General features: G+C 45.0%; 1 long non-coding RNA gene across 3 annotated transcripts; it reads right to left on the bottom strand.

Annotated features, from left to right (window-relative positions):
- Positions 1-518: 518 nt before the first annotated feature.
- On the bottom strand, positions 519-24,261 carry LOC138799731 (uncharacterized). Of its 3 annotated transcripts, none has more exons than XR_011364304.1 (3): positions 24,122-24,261; positions 3,849-3,955; positions 519-1,104 (listed from the first exon to the last, which is right to left on the bottom strand). It is a non-coding gene; the product is annotated as an uncharacterized lncRNA (long non-coding RNA). The 3 variants fall into 3 exon arrangements; XR_011364302.1 differs by lacking the exon at positions 24,122-24,261 and adding an exon at positions 4,152-4,262; XR_011364303.1 differs by lacking the exon at positions 24,122-24,261 and adding an exon at positions 4,164-4,262.
- Position 24,262: the final 1 nt, after the last annotated feature.

The raw sequence follows: 24,262 nt of genomic DNA, 5'->3' as shown, positions 1-24,262 counted from the left end.
GGAAAATTTGCTGGAAGACGATGGTTTCTACAGCGGTCACTAATGGACTTTTGTTACCATTGTTTTTTTACAGCGAGGTCAAAATAAGTGCTTCCTACTATTCCATACCGACACTGCAGTAGATCTGACAGCTGATTTCCTGCTGCAACTACCAGAATCTGTGATTTACCGCTTTGGGAAGTGTTACCCTTTATATGCCGATGTCAGGTCATGACTAGAGATGATCGATCGGGAAATGTCAGGTTCGATCGAACTCGAACCTTCAGCATTTGATTCCCGCTGCCTTCCCGTTCTGTGGGGAAGGTGGAGACAGCCAAGTACCGCCTAGAATACAGGGATACAGCCTAGGTAATAGGCTGCATCCCTGTATTCCAGGCGGGACTCGGGCTGTCTCCACCTTCCTCACGGAATGGAAAGGCATCAGGAATCAAATGCTGAAGGTTCGAGTTCGATTGAGCCTGACATTTCCCGATGTTCGATCATCTCTAGTGTTTATACAACATTGTGGTTTGCAATTAAGCTTCAATAGATCAGAGCTGCAAAACCTGCACCCAAACTGAAGACAAGAGTGGTGCTGTCTCTGGAAGAAAGTGGCCATGTTTTCATAATGCTGGATAACCCCTTTAATGTCACTGTTGTGTTATTTATCCAATATGAATGAGCCAGTGCTCTGTTTTTTGTGACACAGCTTCACATCAGCTGCTTTATAAGGATGTGGGCAAACCCAGCATGGGGCTTCCCCTAAGTGAAGGGGGCTTTGACCCTGTAAACATCGCAGTCCATTGACAATTCTTATTTATGGATTTTGGATACCAAACAGATGGTAACACAGCATCTTTCCTATCTTTTATTGCATCAAAGCTGTTACTCAGCTGAAGTGTCAGTATTTCCAGGAGTCACCATCCTCCTACCTTCTGCGTCCAGTCACTGTTCTCTCTCTCGCTCTGGTGTAGCGCTGGTTGCCGTGACCTGGCCGCAGACAGTATGATTGCCCTCTTGAGTGATGTGCACAATAGCTTTCTGTACGCTCCAATTTCTAACTCTAGGACTGACAGTGATTTCGACTTCTGTGGAAATGATCAGAAAGCAGAATGTAACTGCAGCCTATTGATTCGGAAAAATAGGACAGGTGTTACTTCCAGGGTAGCAGCACTTCTGTCACATAATAAGCAGCCGCCAACAAGCAAAGTTTAGGACATCGCGAGGGCTGTGTTGTTTAATAAATCTGTAAATATAACTATACTGTAAATCACAAAGAATAAGATATAGCGAGACAGAAACACAATGTACAAGTATTGTCTGTACAGTAAATCTAGAATGTGTTTTTTTTTCCTCTTTTCCAGGAAAAACAGAACATATCACCCCTTCTGTTTTTTTTGCAGGAGTTGTTCATCTATTTATTACAAAGTTAGACCTGGCTTCTAGTACTCCCAACTAGAGCCCGCAGTGCATAGAATGGAGGCTTCTATTCTGGTTGCCATGGCTAGAGATGATCGAACCTCGGAAAAACCTAGGTTCAATCGAACTCAAAATCGGTCCGTGCGTATGGAGGAGCGTGCCCAGGGACCTCCTGGAATTCAGCCTAGGTAATAGGGGGAATTCCAGGCGGTCCCCGGGCACGCTCCTCCATACGCACGGACCGGGAAGGCATCAGCAATCTAATGCGAAAGGTTCAGGTATGATCGAGTTTGATTGAACCTAGGATTTTCGATCATCTCTAGCCATGGCTCGAGAGGGATCTATAGATATACCTACTGTTACATCCCCATGTATATGGGGAATTCATCATGCTATCCTATCAGAACCGAGCTTTAATTTCTCAAATTGCTCTGGTAAAAATGAAAGCTACACTGTGATTGGTTGCTGTGGGTAATAAGGAAACTCTTACTATAGGACAGCGCCATAAATCTCCCCCACAATGCATTCAGAAAGTCTTCAGACCCTTCACTTTATTCACATTTTATGTTGAGGCTTTGTGCTAAGATAAAAACAACTGTAGAAATTTTAGCAAATGTGTTAAAAAGAAAAAAAACTAAAATTCCACAGTATTTGGAGGCTTTGTTATGACAGCTCTGGGGTCTTCCATGTCTCTTAATCCCCTTGGAGATGACATGACAACAGTCTATGTAAGGTATCTCAGCTGACAATGCATATCTGAGCACACACCAAGTCATGAGGAGGAAAGAACTGCCTGTAGAGCTCAGAGACAGGATTGTGTGGAGGCACAAATCTGGAGAAGATAGACAAACACATTCCTGCAGTTCCCAAGAGCACAGTGGCCTTCATAATTCTTACATGGAAGAAGATGAAACAGCTAGGACTCAGGCAACCTAAAATCATTGGCCGCCGTGTAATAGCGATGTGCAGCTAATGGCTGACAACTGAACAGTTAATACATCACCTGTCCACGTTCCCAGTGTTCTACATGTGTCCCAGTGCCGGTCCCGGCCAGTGATTGGATGAGTGGCCTGTCAGCTCAGACAGGCCGCACCGAAGCTGCAGCCACGAGACCAGGAATCATGTAGAGCGCAGGAGAACACCAGGAACATGGACAGGCAATGTATTAAAGGGGTTATCCACCATTACAAAAACATGGCCACTTTTTCCCCTCTCTTGTCTCCAGATTGGGTGGGGTTTCAAACTCAGTTCCATTGAAGTAAATGGAGCTTAATTGCAAACCACACCTGAACTGGAGACAAGAGAGGGGGAAAAGTGGCCATGTTTTTGTAGCTCTGGATAACCCCTTTAACTGTTTGGGCAAGGGCTACATGGACATTGTTAGTGATGTCCGTGCAGCCCGTGCTAAACAATTATCAGACTGTGTAATAGTCAGTAAATATGTGCAAATCTAGCTTATCTGAGCTCATTTACAATATTGATTGGGCCTCCATTAGCCCATACCCTAAGAGCTACCGTACCAGCCCTATTACACGAACCGATTATAGGCCGTATTCGGCCGATAATCGTCTTGTGTAATAGAAGGCAACGATCAGCTGACATGAACAATGTCGGCTGATTGTTGCTGTCGTTTGTCTTTCAACATGTAAAAGGCAAACGTCTATGATATATCCTACATATGAACATCACCTATGCATCAATGATATTGATCACTAAGGTCACTCCAGCACTATATCTCCTACAAAGACCTCAAATGAATTGATAAAGACTCCAAAATAATTGAAAAAAAATTACAAAGTTTATTTTAGACACCAATTTCCCATAAAAAACATATACACAATTACATCCCATCAGACAATTTAAAACTAATGGTGCGTTTACACAGAGAGATTTATCTGACAGATGTTTGAAGCCAAAGCCAGGAACAGACTATACACAAGGTGCAGGTCATAAAGGAAACACTAAGATTCCCTGTCTTTTTTAAGTCAGGATATGCAGAATATATAATAATCTGATCAAAACACAAATTCATAGGTTCCATATTGTATGCACAATAATACCACAATTATTCACCTGTGACACAAATAAGGTCACCGGATCCTCAAGTGAGAAAAGTTACCACACAGCAATGATGCAGCACCAGTACAACAATGATACAAATATACAAGCAAAGTACATTTTGCAAATACTGCACTTCCCTATGACAGTGATCTTAAGATGTATTGTACCATACCTAACAGTCTCTTGTTACCTAATCATGTAAGCCCATTACCAATATTGCACTCCCCAAAACCCTTACATCGTCTCTGACCCAGTGGCCATTAGTCCCGGCACCCTTTCTCCTCACTCCAACGCGTTTCGCTGCCTGCTTGTTCCCAAAGAGATGGAGTGAAGGAGTGGAGCTCCCTATTTTAAAGCCAATACACATCTGATTGTAATTAATTACTCACCCGGTGCCTTCCTATCGGTGTGTCCACGTGTGCCACGCCACTGGTGAGTCGCTGCTCCACTGGAGGCTGGAAGTGTGGGGTAACAGCTCTGAATACTTTAAAATTAACTTTAAAAAAAAAAAGAAAAACTGGAATTTTGCATTGTCTAACATTCTATACTTATTCAGCACATAAGGATGGGGAAAAATAGCCTTTTTATTTAAGCACCGGGCCGTAACATAAAATGTGTAAGACATGAAAGGGTCGAAAGAATATCTGAATGCAATAAACATGTGTTTTATCTATGCATGCAGGTATACTCACATGAATACATACCGACACGACATGATGACCGCAATGAAATCCTCTATCCTTTGCACTGCAAATGGTTCCTATTGGAGACATCCTATTATACTTCAGTATAACCTGTACAGGATCTGCTGCAGAGATCATTGTAAGTAGATGACTGAACACAGTATAGAATCGGCATGTGTGAATGTACCCTTAAGGACACCTTTAAACCCCCTTTTATCACTCTCCCCGTCATATAATGGTTGTGCGGCTAGTAACTAGGATTGTTAATGGCCGCCTGAGTTTGCAGATTAGCAGCACTTTTACCCACTAAACAGCGCAGCCATTAGGCTTCATTCGCACAACAGAATTTCACACTGGTTTTGGCCTGGAGTCTGCACGTTTTCCATGCCAAAATCTGCATTAATTCTGCCCAAAAAAAGGCGTCCTATAGTGAAACACTGCATGAAGCACAACAGTAAGGTGATGTCACTATCCTCATGGTAAAGCTGTGCCAGGCTGCTCAGTCATGAAGAAACCCCATACAGGGGCTAATCCACATCCAACACGGAGGCAAAATCTTCAGCATGCAGAATATAAACTGAGAAAACACACGTATGAACGTGCACTGACTGACTGCATAGCTTGCTGTTTAATGTACAATAGGAGCCCATTAAAGGGGTACTCCAGAAAAATTAATTATTTTAAATCAACTGGTGTCAGAAAGTTATACAGATTTATAATTTACTTCTATTTAAAAAAAAATGGCAAGTCTTACAGTACTTATCAGCTGCTGCACGCCCTGCAGGAAATTGTGTATTATTTTCAGTCTGACACAGTGCTCTCTGCTGCCACCTCTGTTGGAGACAGGAACTGTCCAGAACAGGAGAGGTTTTCTATGGGGAATTGCTACTGCTCTGGACAGTTCCTGTCATGAACAGAGGTGGTAGTAGAGAGCATTGTGTCAGACTGGAGAGAGTACACCACTTCCCGCAGGACATACAGTAACTGGAAGACTGGAATTTTTTAAATATAAGTAATTTACAAATCTATATAACTTTCTGAAACCAGTTGATTTGAAATCCCCCCCCCACCGGAGTACCCCTTTAATAATCTAAATATCGGTTCAGTCACATGGACTCTCTGCATGACCCTGTGACTTTTTTTATTCACAATGCTGCAGGTTCTTTTTAAAGGAATTTTCTATGAAATGAATAATGGGCCACTGGATAAGACACTTGTAGCTCCAGGGCCCAGACCCCATACACCCTGGGAGTCAGGCTGTCCGTCCCCTGTTTTAGTGTCTCCCAGAGTCTACAATGTAGATTACCGCACACATATTCATAGCATTGATAAGGATATATTTTTAGTCATCAGATGATCTCTTTAGTTTCTCCTTTCTCTGGGGACTACTGCACCCTATATGTGGTAACTGTAAGGTCCTGTTCACACATTGAGGTTATGCTACTACTGGCTACTAGATTCTAGTCTGCTAAGTTAAAGCAAAGAATAAAGACCAACGATGATCCCATTACCATTCAGGAGTAATAACCCGGTGTCTGGAAGCCTCCAGTAATCGTAGGAGAAATGACTGAGAGCTCCGATAATAACTACAGGAGAAAGATTGCAGCTCAACAGAAGAAAGCAAAGTATAAAGAGACGGCGGGACCAGAAATGTCTGCACAGCGGGGGGAACCAGAGAAGAGCGCAAGACAAGGAAGGGATTACAAGAGAGGAAGAAACAATTCAGAAAGGATGGAAGAGGAGGATGGGGAGGAAGACGAGGTGTAGCTGATGGTGAGCTGAGCCTCTGACCCCCACAAAAAGCAGCGTCAGCTTATATTCAGGCTTTACAGACTGCAGTATAGCTGGTCATTGTAGATTTTGGAATGCAATGCTAAGAGTCTGCACAATTACCATCTATAAAGGAGCCTGTAAGTGTAGATGGCCAGCAGAGGGCAGCAGCACTCCTCCTCTGGCAGCACCACCTGCCCACACCCTGCATTATAACATATTACAGCATGTGTGTTCCCATCATATTTGTTGATTCTGTTTATTGCATATGCCGAGGACACTCCTGGGGTATATACTGAATGCAGCTATAAGCACTCTCTCACCCAGTGTCTGACTGTAGGGCAGGGGCGTAGCTAGGGGTTCAGCCTACGGGGGGGCGAGTGAGTCTCAGTGGGCCTCCAACCAATTATGTTACCCATAGGAAACCTCAGTAGATGACAATGCTTTCCGAATAATAAAGGCTATTTTCTACTACATTATTCATAGAGACTTTCTACATTTCACATATATAACCATGTAAAAATTAAAGGGGCAATCCAGCTTTACAAATACATAGCTGTCTTTTTCCAGAAACAGTGCCACTCTCCTCCAAAGCTTGGATGTGGTAGTGCAGCTCAGTTCCACTAAAAGAGAATGGAACCAAGTTGTAATACCACAAACAACCTAGAGGAAGCTGTGGCGCTGTTTTTGTTTTCTATCTAGCCATCCATTCTTCTATCTCTTTATCTCATATCTATCTATCATTTATACTGGGCAGCATGAGGACTGCACCATAGCTGATGGTCAATGACCAAATTAGCAACATCCGAAGGGTATACCCGCAGTACCAACCAGCAATAACAATCAATAGTCCCAATTTTAGCCCTCATATAGTTCGCAGGGTCCCTCTGTGCTCTCATATAGTAAAAAGACCACCATCTATACCCTAACATAATAGATTATCCCCCTTGTTCCTCCATATAGAAGATAGACCCTCCTTGTGCACCCTAATATAGTAGTCAGGCCCCTCTGTACCTTCATACTGAAGTTCAGCTTCTCTGTGCATCCATATAGTAGTTAGGCCTTCTGTACCCCAATAGTTATTTCCCTCTGTTTCCATGTAGTAGTTAGGGCCCTCTGTGTTCTCATATAAAAGTTAGACTCCCCTCTGTGCATCTATCTAGTATTTAGACCTCTCAGCTAAATGGTCAGACACAACATTCGGTAGCCGTGTGGGCCCCCCAGGAGCACTGGTTGCTGGCCAGGGGCCATCTACAGTCAATAGGCATTTGTTAAGCCTGTCTGCAAAAGCAATAGCTTTTTTGCGGGCAGCATTAACTGGTAAAATCTTCAGTGGGCCCCCTGCCTGTGTGGGCCCGGGCGCAGCTGCCCCCTTCGTCCCCACCAAATTACGCTACTGCTGGAGGGGCAGTAACCATGGTTATCTCTAAAGAAACACGTGCAGACATCATTGCACTGCACAAAAATGGCCTAACAGGAAAGAGTGTCGCAGCTAGAAAGATTGCACCTCAGTCAACAATCTATCGCATCATCAAGAACTTCAAGGAGAGAGGTTCCATTGTTGGCAAAAAGGCTCCAGGGTGCCCAAGAAAGACCGGCAAGCGCCAGAACCGTCTCTTAAAAGTGTTTCAGCTGCGGGATCGGGCTACCAGCAGTGCAGAGCATGCTCAGGAATGGCAGCAGGCAGGTGTGAGTGCATCTGCACGCACTGTGAGGCGGAGACTCTTGGAGCAAGGCCTGGTCTCAAGGAGGGCAGCAAAGAAGCCACTTCTCTCCAGAAAACACATCAGGGACAGACTGATATTCTGCAAAAGGTACAGGGAGTGGACTGCTGAGGACTGGGGTAAAGTCATTTTCTCTGATGAATCCCCGCGGACTATGAGTCCCCCCCCCCCCCGTCCCGCAGACTGAGGATATAATACCGTCCCAGACCCCACAGACTGAGGATATAATACCGGCCCAGACCCCACAGACTGAGGATATAATACCGGCCCAGACCCCACAGACTGAGGATATAATACCAGCCCAGATCCCACAGACTGATGATATAATACCTCCCCATACCACACAGACTGGGGTATTGATAATCGGCCCGACAAAAGCAAACAAAGGATATAAACAAAGGATAGATTAAGAAATACAATCTTCACATTTTACCTAAATATAAACCATGTATAAATAATCCACAATTGCAGCTTTTTATTCATTGTCATTCTTTATATGCATTCCTATTCCGTCACATCCTATATATGATCGCCCTCTACAGGAATACACTGTAAATACACTGGGGTTTTGTGTGAAGCAGTTGTATCCAATATACCTCCCTACTCAATAAACATTGTCCTCATTGCTACCTTCCAATTCCTCAAGAATCATCCACCTTAGTTCGCTCACTCTATGTCAAGATTCCACAAAATCTCTAGCTGGTTCCACCAGATTTATTCTGTATTACATCACAATCTCCTCCCCGTGGTAGACCTTTCTGAATCGCTGCATGATGCCAGCCGTCCAGATTTAGGTTTTCAGATAATTGGTATAATTTTATGCTCATCATAAGTAGATAGAGATGACCGAACAGCGCTTATGTTCAGGTTTGTTCGAACTCAAACCATCAGCATTTGACTCCCGCAGTCTTCCTATTCCGTGTGGAAGGTGGAGACAGCCCAAGTGCCGCCTGGAAAACAGGGATACAGCCTAGGTAATAGCCTGAACATCAGCGCTGTTTGATCATCTCTAATCATAAGTGGAGGTGACGCACATCTCTTTCTTTTTTTGGCTCTGACTCAATTGCTTTTTCTCTTTCCTACTTCATCTCTAACTCTTTCTAATTCTTTCCTGTCATATCCTCTTAAAACATATTTGGAGATCAGCTTCACTATGTTCTTATTATATTTCTTCATCTGTGCTACATATTCTTCTAGCCCTAATACATTGACCTTTCGGTATCCCTTAAATGTTTGAGGAGCATGCCCACTATTTCTGAAAGGCGCATTAATCCGATCTGTGTGTTTGGAACAAAGTAACAACCTGATCCTCCCTATCTTTTCTCACCGCTACGTCTAAATAGTGAATACACTGCAAATTACATTTTCAGGCTATGTTCACACACTGTAAGAGACCAGCCATTCCCTGAAAAGATCATCCTGGCCGGTACTGCAGTATCGGCGGCCAGATGATCTTTAGTGCCGCAGAGTTTTGATGCGGGCACATCCTTGCGTACCCGCATCAGAACTCCCCACTGCACACTATGTAGCGAGCGGCCAGAGCCACTCGCTCCATAATGTGCACTGACAGGGATTTTTGCGGCCGCTATTCATTGAATAGTGGCCGCAGAAAACTGACGTCAGTTTTCTACAGCGCCGCGAGGGATCCCGGACGGAGCATATACCATGAGTATATGCTCTGGCCGGGATTCCATATAGGCCAGGTAACGTATATTTTCGTATTAATCAAGGCCATTGTTGCAATCGGCAACAACAGCCGTACTTTTATGAAAATATACGTTGTGTGAACATAGCCTAAGAATTCAATTAGGGGTGAGACACATTTGACAAACCTGTTCGGCTCTCATCACCAGACATCGTCAGCCACATATCTGCTCCAGGTTTTCCCGTGCCTCCTGCATTCATGTGTCTAAACAAAGGCCTGTTCAAATTGTGCCATAAAGATATTTGCAACACTTGGAGCCACAGGGAACCCTATCAAAGTCCCCTGTAGCTGTATGTAAAAATTGTTGCCAAACCAGAAGTAATTTATACTCAAAATAACATCCAACAACTACATAATGATCACAAGTTCCCTATTATCCAACTACAATCGATCTCTTACTGCAATCACTGTATAGGTAATGTTGGTGTATAAACTTTTATGCCCTTGCACATAGCCATTTTACATTAGACATATGAATCCCCTGTGTAACATCCAGAAACAGTTTTGTGTCCCAATGAACAATTAGGTAAGTTTCCTAACGGACTTCTGCGGGAAACTTGTGCTCATGGCGTCCTTTGTCTCCTCTCTCCGAGTGCTCAGACATGCTGGAGGAAGAGGAGTGTTAGCTTTACCAAGTTAGCTAACAGGCTGGCTGGTGGGGAGTCTCGTTGCCTCGGACGCTGAAGGCATGTGGGACGCTGTCTGCCGCTTCACCCCGGCCTTTTGTGTTTGCCAGGCGAATCCCCGGAAGTGACGTCACGGCGTCCACACGCCGACGTCAGCGCGCTACGCACAGCAAAGCGCGCGCCTGCGCAGAGCGCATTCGGCCGGAGAGACAGAGTCATGTCCCTTTTAGCTCCACCACCCCCACTCCACGCCTCCCCCAGCACGAGCCCTCTGACAAGCCGGGAGCGGCGGTGAGCGCAGCGGGGAGAAGCAGCAGCATTCCCGACCCCCACCAGACTTCGGATGCTGTCTGGAGACAGACTTAGTCCACCAGGGAGCCCCACAAGGCAACAGCCGCCGGGGGACCTGCAGCCGGCGTGGTAGAGGTATCAAAGATCTTCATCCCGGAATAGGACATGTATCACAGGCTTCCTATCCACAGGACAGGAAACCTGAACTGAGGTGTGGAGAGGCGTGTCAAGATTTTATCTTCACAGGTTTCCTGTCCTGCGGTGGGAGATTCTCTCCAAGGGTGCTGTCATTGGGCGTCAGGGTAAAGTTACTGGGAGAAGTTTCCCAGGATAGGATCCAGCTTTTCCTGGCATCCTAGGAGAAGTGGCAGAGAACAGCGCTTAAAGGGGTTATCCAGCGCTACAAAAGCATGGCCACTTTTCCCCCTCTCTTGTCTGCAGTTCAGGTCTGGTTTGCAATTAAGCTCCATTTACTTCAAATGAAACTGAGTTTGAAACCCCACCCAATCTGGAGACAAGAGAGGGGGAAAGTGACCATGTTTTTGTAGCGCTGGATAACCCCTTTAAAGGCTGGCGGCTTGATGAGCGCAGCGCAGATCCAACAAAGCTTTTTGTTCAGATGAGGAATTCGCTCATCTCTAATCACATTTATTGTATATGAAATGATTTCTGGAAGAAAATATTTTATACTTAGGCTGTGTTGTATCTCCTATCATTGTACTTGAATATTTACGGTTTATGGTTAACATTTCTCCACCTGCTGGTTTGTATGTACTGTAATAGCAGATGCATTCTGTTTTCAGACCACTAGGGGTCACTGCTTCCATCCCTTATTCCAATTTCTAAATAAGTTTCCTTTAAAGGGAACCTGTCACCCCCCGTGCCGGGGTGACAGGCTCCCGACCCCCCGTTAGAGACCCCTATACTAACCTAATCCCGTCGGGTCCTGTTTCTGGAGGTGGTCGGGTGACGGAGATCTCAGCCGCTGCAGCCCGGCGCGCGCGCTGAGTCCAACGCTCATAGAGAATGACGGAGCGCTGGACTCTCCTGTCATTCTCTATGGCTGTTGGACTCATCTCTCAGCGCGCGCGCCGGGCTGCAGCGGCTGAGATCTTCATCACCCGACCACCTCCAGAAACAGGACCCGGCGGGATTAGGTGAGTATAGGGGGCTCTTAACGGGGGGTCGGGAGCCTGTCACCCCGGCACGGGGGGTGACAGGTTCCCTTTAACATTCAAGGCTGACTGAGCATGTGCATAACCAAGTCCCAGCTTACCGGAAGAGGGGAAACATAGGTGTAAGCTTTCTTTTCTACACTAGTGTTTAAGATTCTATGTTTAATATCTGATAATGCTGTGACAAAGAGCGAATAGGTTGAAACATGTTGCAAGACTGTACCATTGTGTATTTTAACTGTAGAACTGGAATAAAGCTCTCTGTCCTTAGGCCCCATTCCCACTGAGCAAAACTAGCGGAATTCCGTTAGCCTCCCGCTCATAATGGGAGTCTATGGGAGGTGCGCGCTCCTGTTCTGTCCGCGCTGAAGAATGAACATGTTCATTCTTCAGCGCAGACAGGGCAGGAGCGCGCCTCCCATAGCCTCCCGCTCATAATGGAAATCTAACGGCATTTTGCGGCGGACAATTCCGCCATTCCTGTCACAGACAGAGGTGGCAGCAGAGATCACTGTGTCAGACTGAAAAGAAAACATTTCCTGCAGAACATACAGCAGCTTATAAGTATGGGAAGACTTGAGATTTGTGTATAGAAATAACAAATCTATGTAACTTTCTGACACCAGTTGATTTGAAAGAAAAACATTTTCACTGGATAACCAGAGCTACAAAAACATGGCCACTTTCCCCTACTGTTGTCTCCAGTTTGGGTGGGGTTTTGAAACTCAGTTCCATTGAAGTAAATGGAGGCTCAATTGCAAACCACACCTGAACTGGAGACAACAATAGGGGGGAAAGTGGCCGTGTTTTTGTAGCACTGGAGCGCTTTAGGCTGGGTTCACACTAGGGATGAACGATGCACCGAAATATCGATACTACTATCGATATTTCGGGCTAAAAAACGGTTCGGTACCAGGATTTCCTGGTATCGATACTTTATGTTAAAGCTGCACTATTAGGCAACATAACATAAAGTATAACGCAGAGTTCTCTATGTGCCTCTCACTGCCCCTGCAGTCTCCTCCTCTGTTCTCTCTCCTTCTGCTCCCGGCGGCGCCAATTTTAAATAGCCGGCACTTTGCGATCGCTAGTGCCGGCTATGTAACTGTGTAGATGTAAGGTGCCGACATCAGCATAAGCATGTGTATATCAGAGCCGAGTGAGCAGTGTATAGCAGAGCCGAGTGAGCAGTGTATAGCAGAGCCGAGTGAGCAGTGTATATCAGAGCCGAGTGAGCAGTGTATAGCAGAGCCGAGTGAGCAGTGTATAGCAGAGCCGGCTAAGTAGTGTATAGCAGAGCCGAGTGAGCAGTGTATAGCAGAGCCGGCTAAGTAGTGTATAGCAAAGCCGAGTGAGCAGTGTATAGCGGAGCCGAGTGAGCAGTGTATAGCGGAGCAAAGTGAGCAGTGTATACCGGAGCCGAATGAGCAGTGTATAGCGGAGCCGAGTGAGCAGTGTATAGCGGAGCCGGCTAAGCAGTGTATAGCGGAGCCGGCTAAGTAGTGTATAGCGGAGCCGAGTGAGCAGTGTATAGCGGAGTTGTCTGAGTGATCGCTGTACTCTGTACACAGTTATGTAAAAAACGCAAACCTTTACTTTTAACGTAATAAAATTAAAAAACGCTCCATAAATTGGTATCTCTGTAATAGTGCAGGCCTGAAGAGTATAGAAAACATTTCAGGTTTATTATATTCGCTGTCTAGGGAGTATTATATTTCTATTGCTGTGTTTTTTTTAAATATTTTAGTAAGTATCGAACTGGTATTGAGTATCGAAATAAAAATGTTAGTATCGGTATCGAACTGAAAATTCTGGTATCGTGACATCACTAGTTCACACTACGTATATTTCAGTCAGTATTGTGGTCCTCATATTGCAACCAAAACCAGGAGTGGATTAAAAACACAGAAAGGATCTGTTCACACAATGTTGAAATTGAGTGGATGGCCGCCATTTAATGGCAAATATTTGCTGTTATTTTAAAACAACGGCTGTTATATTGAAATAATGGCCGTTATTTACTGTTATATGGCGGCCATCCACTCAATTTCAACATTGTGTGAACAGATCCTTTCTGTGTTTTTAATCCACTCCTGGTTTTGGTTGCAATATGAGGACCACAATACTGACTGAAATATACGTAGTGTGAACCCAGCCTAAGGGTACAAACCCACACACCGTATACACAGCAGATACGCAGCAAAAACGCAGCAGATTTTAAACAGATTTGGTGGTGCAGATTTGATGCTGTGTTCAGTTATTTAGATCTATTCTGCTGCGTATTTGTTGCGTATTTGTTGCGTATTTGCTGCGTATCGCAGCAGTAAATAAGCTGCGTATACAGTGTGTGGGTTTGTACCCTTAAAGTGTATCTGCCTGGACAGTCCCTGGATGTTACTCGCACTCTCCTTTCTCTCCAATGACCACTGCAACTTACGGCGTGAATTTTGCTGTGTTTTCTTTGTTATTTTATACCCACCAGTTGTTGGCTTTTGTTTAGTCAGCAGAAGTCCAGCACAGCCAGATAGGCACAGGGTCATGGCTCACCAGGGAGCCTTCCTAAGACCCCTGGCTGCTATGGAAACCCATTATTACAAATGGGTAAAAGGGGGTCTTGATCACAATGGCAGGTAAAGGGTTTAACTTCCAGCAACAGAGGTTTATCTGCTTGCGGTAGTTAGAGTATCATACCACAGTGGGATCTCCAGCACTGGACACCATTGTAAAAAGGTGGTTAAAAACTTTAATACCTTTCAAGTACTTTATTCCCTCTAAGAACTGAATACTCACTTACACAATCCACTGCAGTACTAAGATGGCATCACCGACCAACAGGCTAGGCAAATAGGACAGCTGTGTTGCAATAACTCTAAGGTTGTCATCTTTCCAGATTTTGCGGTAGAGACGCAGAGAGCTAGGACACAGTTTCTTGAAGTAAAAAAATCTTTGAGATCTAAGGATGTTAAATACTCTTTGCTGTTCCAGGCCAGACTAAGAGTGGAGTGGGAGGGGAGGGTTCTGATTTTTCAGACGAATGAAGAGGCAAGAAAATGGATGGATTCGCAGGGGATGAATTAAGGAGGGAGTATTAATCTCCTATAATATAAATTGATTCTTGTAGGAATAAATATAATTGAGTACTGTAGCAGGCGTGGTGGGTGGGGGAAACTCGGGTGTAGGACACATTGCTTTATGCAGTGGGTTATGTGGGGGAAGGATGTGGTGGGGTATGGGAGGGTAGGGAGGATTGGTTCAGCCCTGGGGGGGGGGGGTTACTTATTTATTTATTTATTTATTTTTCTTTCTCTCTCTTCTCCCTTCCCTCTCCCCCTCCTCTTTTTTTTCTCTCTCTTTCTTTTTTTTTTTTTGTTGTTTTGTTTAATTCATTTCTGGTGTATTATCTGATGTGCTAAGGCTATGGTTAAAATAGTTAGTTGGAATGTGAGAGGCTTGGGCGAACGACTTAAGAGATTCGCTGTATTGACCAAATAGGTAAACATCTACCGGCAATAATAGGACTGTTGGAAACTCATTTAACTAAGGACTCTGTGGCGGTTATCTCTAAGGGTTGGACAGCTTCGTCTTTCCACTCATTCGGGTCCTCTTATTCAGCAGGGGTATCGGTGCTCATCCATCGCAGAGTGGACCATAAAATCCATGCGACCCAGGTAGATAATAGGGGAAGGTATGTATTTTTGTTTGGATGTTTTGAGGGAGTTAATATAATTCTTGCGTTTGTTTGAATTCCGCCTCCTTTCTCCAAGGACATATTGTTGGACTTAGTGCACTTTGTAGCGGGTAAGGCTAAGGAAATCAAACTCTCTCAGGACATTGAGCAGAAAAGAAGGAATTATGAGATAAGAGCAGACGTAGCGTCGTTGAATGAGTTAAAAGCAGTCCAGGAGGAGTATGCTAGGTTTGTTAGGGATAGAGCCTATAACAGAACGTTATTTACAGATCATAAGAGGTTTAGAGAGGGAAGTAGACCAGGGCGCCTCCTGTCTAATATTATCAGGAACCAGACGCAAAATAGTAATATTACTGCGGTTAGAGACAAGGAAGGTAGGATAGTAGCAGAGCAAGGAATGATAGAAAAAGCTTTTGTTAACTTTTATTCTAAGTTGTTTTCTTCTTCTGATCCAGATTTATCTAACCTAGACTTACTATTGTTTGACCAGATTCACTTGCCAAGGGTGACTGCTTTGCAACAGGAGATATTGGATTCTCCTCTTTCCTTGGCAGAATTGGAGGCAACGTTAGCCTCTGTTACTGGTAATACAGCTCCGGGAGCAGATAGTTTACCGTATGAGGTTTATAGAAGACATGCTAAGATGTTGCTTCCAATTCTGTTAGAGGTACTGAATCGGTCTATTAGTGATGGGATACTCCCTAAGTCCATGGAAGAGGCTGTTATTGTCCTTATTGGCAAGAAGGGGAAGGACCATCTTAAGATGGGGAATTACCGTCCAATTTCTTTGCTTAAAGAGGACCTGTCACCCCCCCCCACCCCACCCCGTGCTGGGGTGACAGGCTCTCGACCCCCTGTTAGATCCCCCTATACTTACGTGATCCCGCCGGGTCCCGCTTCCTGAGCCGGCCGGGTCCCGGAGATTTCAGCGCCCGGAGCCCGGCGCACGCGCTGAGAGATGAGTCCGATGCCCATAGAGAATGACGGAGCATCGGACTCCCCATTCATTCTCTATGGGCGTCTGACTCTGCTGTCAGCGCGCGCGCCGGGCTTCGGGAGCTGATATCTCCGGGACCCGGCCGGCTCAGGAAGCGGGACCCGGCAGGATCACGTAAGTATAGGGGGATCTAACAGGGGGTCGGGAGCCTGTGGTGTCCTTTAACATTGATTTTAAACTTTTTTCTAAATTGATAGCTAGGAGGTTGTCAACCGTAATAGAGGACCTGATCTCGGAAGATCAAAATGGTTTTATGCCAGGCCGTATGGTATTTAATAATATAAAAAGGATGTATATAAACATGCAAATAGCTGCAGAAGGGGATAGAGCAGTTGTAGCACTGGATGCCTGTAAAGCATTTGACCAGGTAGAGTGGCCATATTTATGGAAGACTCTGGAACACTTTGGTTTTGGTGTCAAATTCATAGAGTGGGTTCAATTGTTGTACAGGCAACCCCTGGGTAGAATTCTTATTAATGGTGCGATGTCCCCTCAATTCAGTATACACAGAGGCACCCGTCAGGGTTGTTCTCTATCCCCTATGTTATTTGCTCTCTACATTGAGCCTTTAGCAGAGTGGATACGGTCTTGTGGAAAATTTAAAGGTTTTGGTCTAAAAGGTGATAATGAGAAGATTCTTATGTATGCAGACGATTTGCTCCTTTTCATAGTCAACCCTGAATTGAATCTTCCAGGTATAATAAATGATTTTGGAATCTTGGGTAGTCTTATGGGGTTGGCGATCAATTGGAGCAAATCGTTTGTTATGCCGTTGGATAGAGAGATAAAGGAGGGGTTATGTAATTTGAAAATATGTGGTATGAAGGAGGGCTTTGAGTATTTGGGAGTAAATGCGGCGGCCGATCCCTCTCTGTATATAAAACAATGTTAAGCCACTGTTAGACAGAACAGCAAAGAAGGTTGCAGTCTGGTCAAGTCTCCCTATATCAATGTCGGCAAGGATAGCCCTTATCAAGATGGTCCTTCTCCCCCAAATTAATTTTTTTTTGGCAGCCTCACCAATTTGGATACCAGTTAAGTGGTTTAGAAGGACTGAGGTATTACTCAATGGACTTATATGGGGCAGAAAGAGGGTGAGGCTCCGCTATGGTCAGTTTTGCCCACGGATTGAAAGAGGTGGTTTTGCTCTGCCAGACTTTTTATATTTTTTGGCTTTTCAAATAGCGTTTATTATTGCACACAGGGACTCAGGTTGGCTTACTGCTAATTGTATGAAACAAAGAGATAAGGGTATTTTTGTAAGGTTAGAATCAGGGGGTGTTAGAGTGATTTCAAAGGGTATAGATTTTTTTGGTATATTGACACATAAATTATGGCAGGAAGTTAAGAAAGTGTGTAAAATAAGAGGGAGTTTAGACTGCACGGAGCTATGGAATAACAGTAATTTTCCAGAGTTTGAGGAGTTATCTAACCAAAAATTCTGGAAGGAACGTGGCCTTAGTAAAGTGCAGTGCTTTTTTGAACAAGGTCATCTCAGGAAAAGGGAGGATATTTTTGTAGGCTGTGATGAGTTTTGGCAAAATAGATTTAGTTATTCACAGTTAAAACATGCATTTCACAAAACACATAATAAAGAGGTTTTTTTAATAATGGGTAATTAGGAAATTGATAGAATCATGTCTTTGATAAAAAGGAGGGGGCTCCCTTCACGAATATACACAATATTATTGAGAGAAAGGTATGAAATGGTAGTACCTTCCCAGAGGGACAAGTGGGAGAGGGTGTGTGGTTTATTTTCTGATTCTAGATGGGAGGGTATTGTTAGGAACGTGGGGAGAGTATCGCAGAATTTTGAGCACAAACTTATTCAATTTAAAATTTTGCAGAGAGTGCACTATGCAGCATTGTTCTTGCATAAGGTAGGGGTTCGGGAGAATTCAAGTTGTGATAAATGTGGAGAGACAGAGGCAGACCTGACCCATATGTACTGGTTGTGTCCTAGAGTTAAGAAATATTGGATGGAAGTAGTGGTAGTTTTGGAAAACAAAGGTATTTTCAAAGGGCAATTGTCATTGGAGGTAGCAGTATTGGGGAAGGAACCTGAAGAGAGGATGGGGGGAAAGTTGTTGGCTAAATTGTTGTTCCTTGCAAGACTGATAATATTAAGAAATTGGATAGGGAAGGCCGGACCAACTATAGAAGAATGGGAAAATCAAGTGAACTTGATTAAAAGATATGATTGGATGTCAGCTAGGGGAGTTAGGAGTAGAGAGGAGAGGTATAGGAAATTGTGGGAAAAGTGGTTATTTTTTTTTATTTTAATTTTATTTATTTATTTTGATTTTTTTTTTCCTTCCCCCCCCCCCCCCTCTCTCTCTTCTCCAGGGCTGGGTAGGGTGTGGGTGGGTAGGGGGTTTATAAGATATTGTATTTATTCTTGAATTATTGGGGAAAATAAGTTTTGTACATGTATGTGATATTGTTGTCCTAATTTAAAGGACGAATGTCAATGGTTTGTAAGGAAAATTAAGAAATAAAGACTTAAAAAAAAAAAAAAAGAAAAGGAAAGAAGTTTGCTCTATACTATCCAACAGGAAACGTTGCTTACTTTCATCCCTTCATCCTGCCATTCTAAAGCTCATGAAGTGTACTGAAGAAAAAGACTGCAACCAGGGAGACACCAATTCTGCCAGTCTTTCACGGTTTTGTGTTAGAGGTGTTCACCATCAGTTACTATAAAGAGGCATCAACTGCTGAGGAAGGGGGGGGGGGATCAATCTTTTCTTTATTATACCTTGTAAAATAAGGTATAATAATTTGGGGGCACTGCTTTTAACTATTTTCATGTCTGTACTGGGTCTGTATCTTGCCATTGCGGTGAGCTGTTGCATTTTTGTGTTTGCAATTTCAGCCATAGCAACGTGCTCCTGCCTAGTGTGAATGATAGTCTAGGAGAGCTGACCAAACTTGTCTTTTTTTTTCTTGTGTTCCAGACGGGGGGAGTGGCTGCCTCTACTTGGTTGTGCATTCCACCTACCCCACCCAGGTGGTGCAATTATTTTTGTTGGTATAAGATGGATCTTGCATGCCCAGAGCATAGGCGTATTGTACGCCATGGAGAGGCCATAGTACAGTGTTGGTCCACACCGATATGAGGCCACCTTATCGTGGTAGGGTGGTTTACAATGTTTGCAAATGGTAGCCAAGAGCCTCATTACTTTTGTGGGAATTTTTTTTAGCAGTTGGGGGGGCTGCTTTTAACTATTTTCATGTCTGTATCTTTTTTTTTTTAACTCTGTTTTATTAAAAATGTAGAAAAGAGCAGTACAGAAGAGAAATAGCACATGTATCGTCAGTGAATGAATATCATGTACATTTCAAGCATATCTATCAGGTAGCAAGTATAACAGAAGGCACTGCATAAAGGTAAATTTCAACCAAAACAAATCATAACAAACTTACATAACAGAGGTGTTCAAATTAGGCAGACAACACAACTAAGTCCTATCAGAGGGAGATATTGTCAGGTGGGAATCTTTCCACGCTCCCCATACTTTAGCAAATTTTGTTTACGGTGCAAATAAATGATTTTATCATACATCATTACTGTGTTAACTTGTTTTTTCCACATGTGGAGACTAGGAGGGCGAGGGTCCATCCATCTGATGGCAATGGATTTACGAGCCAGAAACGTCTCCCTTAAAAAAAAAAATGCACTGGTGGTGCGTCCAGACCTCCTCCTCCAACAAGCCAAATAGGCATACTGAAGGCGACAGTGAAACTGGCATTGAGGACCGAGGATAATAGCTGGGTCACTTCACCCCAGAAAGAGGCAATATTCGGGCATATCCACACCATGTGCCAGAAATCTGCAGGGCCATTCTGGCATTTGGGGCACGTGGGGGCTGGAATACGGCCCATACGAAAGGCGCTGGGCTGTTAAATACGCCTGGTGGATAAAATACAATTGGATAAGTTTGTTATTGGCTGCTGGGGATACAAATCTGTGAGACTCTAATAGGGCCCCACAGTCCTCCTCATCAAGAGTAGGGATGTCACGATACCAGAATTTTGAGTTCGATACCAATACCAACTTTTTTATTTCGATACTCAATACCATTTCGATACTTGATTCAATATAATGCTGTTTTCTGATTCCCATAACTTTTAAAATCTTTTTGCCGGTAGGGCTGTCTGAGAGTCTTTTTTTAGTGCGCAGTGATTTGCAGCTTTGATTGGTACCGTGTTTGCATATATGACTTTTTTGGTGCAAACACTGTATACTGTGCGAGATTGGGAAGGTAGTATGGCTGACACACAGTATAGTATGTTGGGGGTAGTAGTTGTATGGCTGACACACAGTATAGTATGTTGGGGGTAGTAGTTGTATGGCTGACACACAGTATAGTATGTTGGGGATAATAGTTGTATGGCTGACTCACAGTATAGTAGGTTGGGGGTAGTTGTAGTATGGCAGATGCACAGTATAGTAGGTTGGGGGTAGTAGTAGTATGGGAGATGCACAGTATAGTAGGTTGGGGGTAGTAGTATGGCAGATGCACAGTATAGTAGGTTGGGGGTAGTAGTATGGCAGATGCACAGTATAGTATGTTGGGGGTAGTAGTAGTATGGCAGTTGCACAGTATAGTAGGTTGGGGATAGTAGTAGTAGTATGGCAGATGCACAGTATAGTAGGTTGGGGGTAGTAGTAGTATGGCAAATGCACAGTATAGTAGGTTGGGGTAGTAGTAGTATGGCAGATGCACAGTATAGTAGGTTGGGGGTAGTAGTATGGCAAATGCACAGTATAGTATGATGGGGGTAGTAGTAGTATGGCAGATGCACAGTATAGTATGATGGGGGTAGTAGTAGTATGGCAGATGCACAGTATAGTAGGTTGGGGGTAGTAGTATGGCTGACACATAAAGCAAGTATAGTATATTGGGGGTAGTAGTAGTATGGCTGACACATAACATTAGTATAGTATATTGGGGATAGTAGTTGTATGGTTGACACATGGGGATAGTAGTTGTATGGTTGACACATAGCTATACAACTACTATCCCCAACATACTATACTAGTGCTGACCCAGCACTAGTATAGTACATTGGGGATAGTAATAGTTGTAGTGGAGCAGAACCTTCACCTCCTGCTCCATGCTGCCCGGTCCCGGCATCACTCCTCCCTCCCTCCTCGTTTTGACTCCCAGCCCCCACACACAGGCCGCAGCCTCCTCATTACGGGACAATCTCCAAAGCCATCGGCTGAGGCGCACGGAGCGGCTCGGATGCTGCTGACACAGCGGCATCTACACAGTTAAATAGCCGGTGCAACTGTTTAGATGCCGCTGTGAAGTGTCAGCACTCAGCAGCATCTGAGCTGCTCTGTACGCCGCAGCCAATGGCTTTGGAGATTGTCCCGTAATGAGGAGGCTGCGGCCCAGTATAAATACCGCTCCATTAGTGACAGCGGCATGCCGTACCCGGACGGCCCGCGCAGGTTGCAGACCAGGGGTCAGCCAGTGGGAAGTGTGGGGTTAACCCCCGGCCGTGACACATGTGCTGTGGCACGCTGGCTCACTAACCTGCTTGAGCGGGCAGCATGGAGATGGAGCAGAAGTTGGTGAGCCGCGCGGGGGAGAGAGATGACACCGGGACCAGGCAGCATGGAGAAGGAGTTGGTGAGCCACGCGGGGGGTGGGGAGCACACAGAGAAAACAGCCGGCGCTCAGATAGCCGCCGGCCGTGTTCTCTGCACTATACTCTATGTTAAGCTGCGCTATTGCACATCTTAACATAAAGTATCAATACCAGGAAATCCAGGTACCGAACCGTTTTTTTGCCCCGAATATCGATATTAGTATCGATATTTCGGTGCATCGTGCATCACTAATCAAGAGTAGGAATAAGTGATTTCCACTTGTCTAGTGCCGGAAGAGGGCTGGACGCCACCACCGCAGTGATCAGGTTAGAGTAGAGAGTGGAGACTAGGCCTCCCGGGCCTTGGGATCTAATTACACCTATTAAGGGGTGCGAGGTCAATGAAGTCGCTGGGGTTGGGAACTGCGCGTTCAGGGCGTGGCGCAGTTGGAGGTACTTGTAGAAGGAGGTATGCGGGATGCCAAAGGAGTCCCTGAGAGAATCAAAAGTACGTATGACGTGGTCTACATACATGTCACTCACATATAGGACCCCTACCTGAACCCAATAGTTTTGCTCAGGGAGAGATAATAGGTGTGAGAGTGATTATTCCATAGCGGAGCCTCCAGGGGGGTACCCCGAAACTGCAATCTGTTCCCGGCCGCCGTCCAGACTTTATGGCCTACTTTGTGGGCTGGTAGGGCCTGCACTCGGGGCAGGAAGATGCCTCCAAGTAGGACCACAGTGAGATCGGGGAAATAAAGTTCAACAAGTGTTGGTCAGGGTCTACCTGCAGCCATGGATTTAGGTATTTCAGTTGCCCAGCAAGATAATAAAGGTATATGTTCGGGAGAAACACACCTGCGTTATCCTTCGGGCGTTGAAGTTTAGCAAATTGGAGTTTTGATCGTGACGAACCCCATATGAAAGGGATCATAGCGGAATCCAGATCTCGGAAAAAGGATTGCGGAATTGTGACAAATATATGTTGCAGAGTATAAAGGCATTTTGGTAAAACCACCATCTTAATTAAATTAATTCGGCCTACCACTGACAGTGGTAACGAGGCAAAAACTCTAAATTTGTCACGGAAATGCCCCAACAATGGAAGAGCATTTAGCGCTAGTGACTGAGTGGTGGTCTTGGCAATCATGATACTTAAATATTTGAAATGGTCCACTATGATAAAACCTTCCAACATGGAGCCCACGCTACCGTTTCTAGATGAACTGAGGAATTGTAATGAGGATTTACCCCAGTTGATAGATAGGCCTGAATATGACCCAAATGCATCAATCAGCCGAATGGCCACAGGCAGGGACCTTTGTGGGTCAGACAGGAATAAAATGAGGTCGTCGGCATAGAGGCCGACTCTGTCCTCCCCGGCAGTGGGTCTGTATCTTGCCATTGCGGTGAGCTGTTGCATTTTTGTGAAATAAGTAGTGTTGTGACTTTTCGTATTGTGAAAAAGTTACTTTCGTTTTGTGGACTGCTAAGCATTAGGTTTTTGGCTGCCATGGAAACTCATCAGTGCAGGGGACGTTCAACTTTTATATTATGGGGTCCTGAAGGAAAGTTTTAATAAGGACACAGACATTCACGGCCTCTAACAAGTGTTTCTGCTAGTGGGAGGGTTAGCGTGTACCCCATGGGGGAGATTTATCTAACATGGTGTAAAGCATGGATGGGGAACTTCGGTCCTCCAGCTGCTGCAAAACTACAACTCCCATCACGCCTGGACAGCCTTCGGCTGTCCAGGCGTGATGGGAATTGTAGTTTTGCAACAGCTGAGCCAGTTTCACCTTACAGCATGTTAGATAAATCTCCCCCCATGTGTTGTGCAGAGTATGGCGTGGAAAGACGCAGCTGATGCTGGGCGGTTGGGTTGCCAAGGCAACCACACAACGCCCGGTGGGTTCTGTGCACGAGCCCTAGTGTAATTTATAGGTGAAATGATGACACAGAACTCTCCCTGCTGATCCATACACACCGAATGATCAGCAGACGCAGAGAAATAACAGGAGCGAATGTGAGGATTAAAAAAAAAAAAAAAAAAAAAAAAAAAAAAAAAAACGTTGATAATAATAGTGTATGTATCCATAACACGTCACACCCGCCGGGTCCTCGTCCCCTCTATCGTCTCACTATCTGGGGTCCTCCTTCCTCGACTCCCCTGGGGTCCTGGTCCCTTCTCCTCACACTCCCAGGCTCCTCCTCCTCACACTCGCAGGGTCCTGTTCCTTTCTCCTCACATCCCCCCTCCTCACACTCCCGGGGTGCTCGCCCCTTCCTTTCTCCTCACACTCCCGGGTCTCTCGTCCCCTCACACTTCCGGGCCCCACCGCCGCCATTGTTACACTCTTGTGGAGACACAATGCCAGCAGCGGCCGCTTCTCACTCACCACAGCCTTTCCAGGCCACACCCCGCGCACGCCATTGGCCCGCTACAACACACAGCTCGCCCGTGAATTGCCGAAAAGAGAAACGTTTGAGATTCTCAGCCAATCAGCGGCGCGCCTGACGCCACAGGGCGGTCATTAGCC

The sequence above is a fragment of the Dendropsophus ebraccatus genome, chromosome 8 (assembly GCF_027789765.1).
Source record: "Dendropsophus ebraccatus isolate aDenEbr1 chromosome 8, aDenEbr1.pat, whole genome shotgun sequence".
In the NCBI taxonomy this organism is placed as follows: Eukaryota; Metazoa; Chordata; class Amphibia; order Anura; family Hylidae; genus Dendropsophus; species Dendropsophus ebraccatus.
Note: the sequence above shows the minus strand (reverse complement) of the source record. Positions and strands in the feature narration are given on the sequence as shown.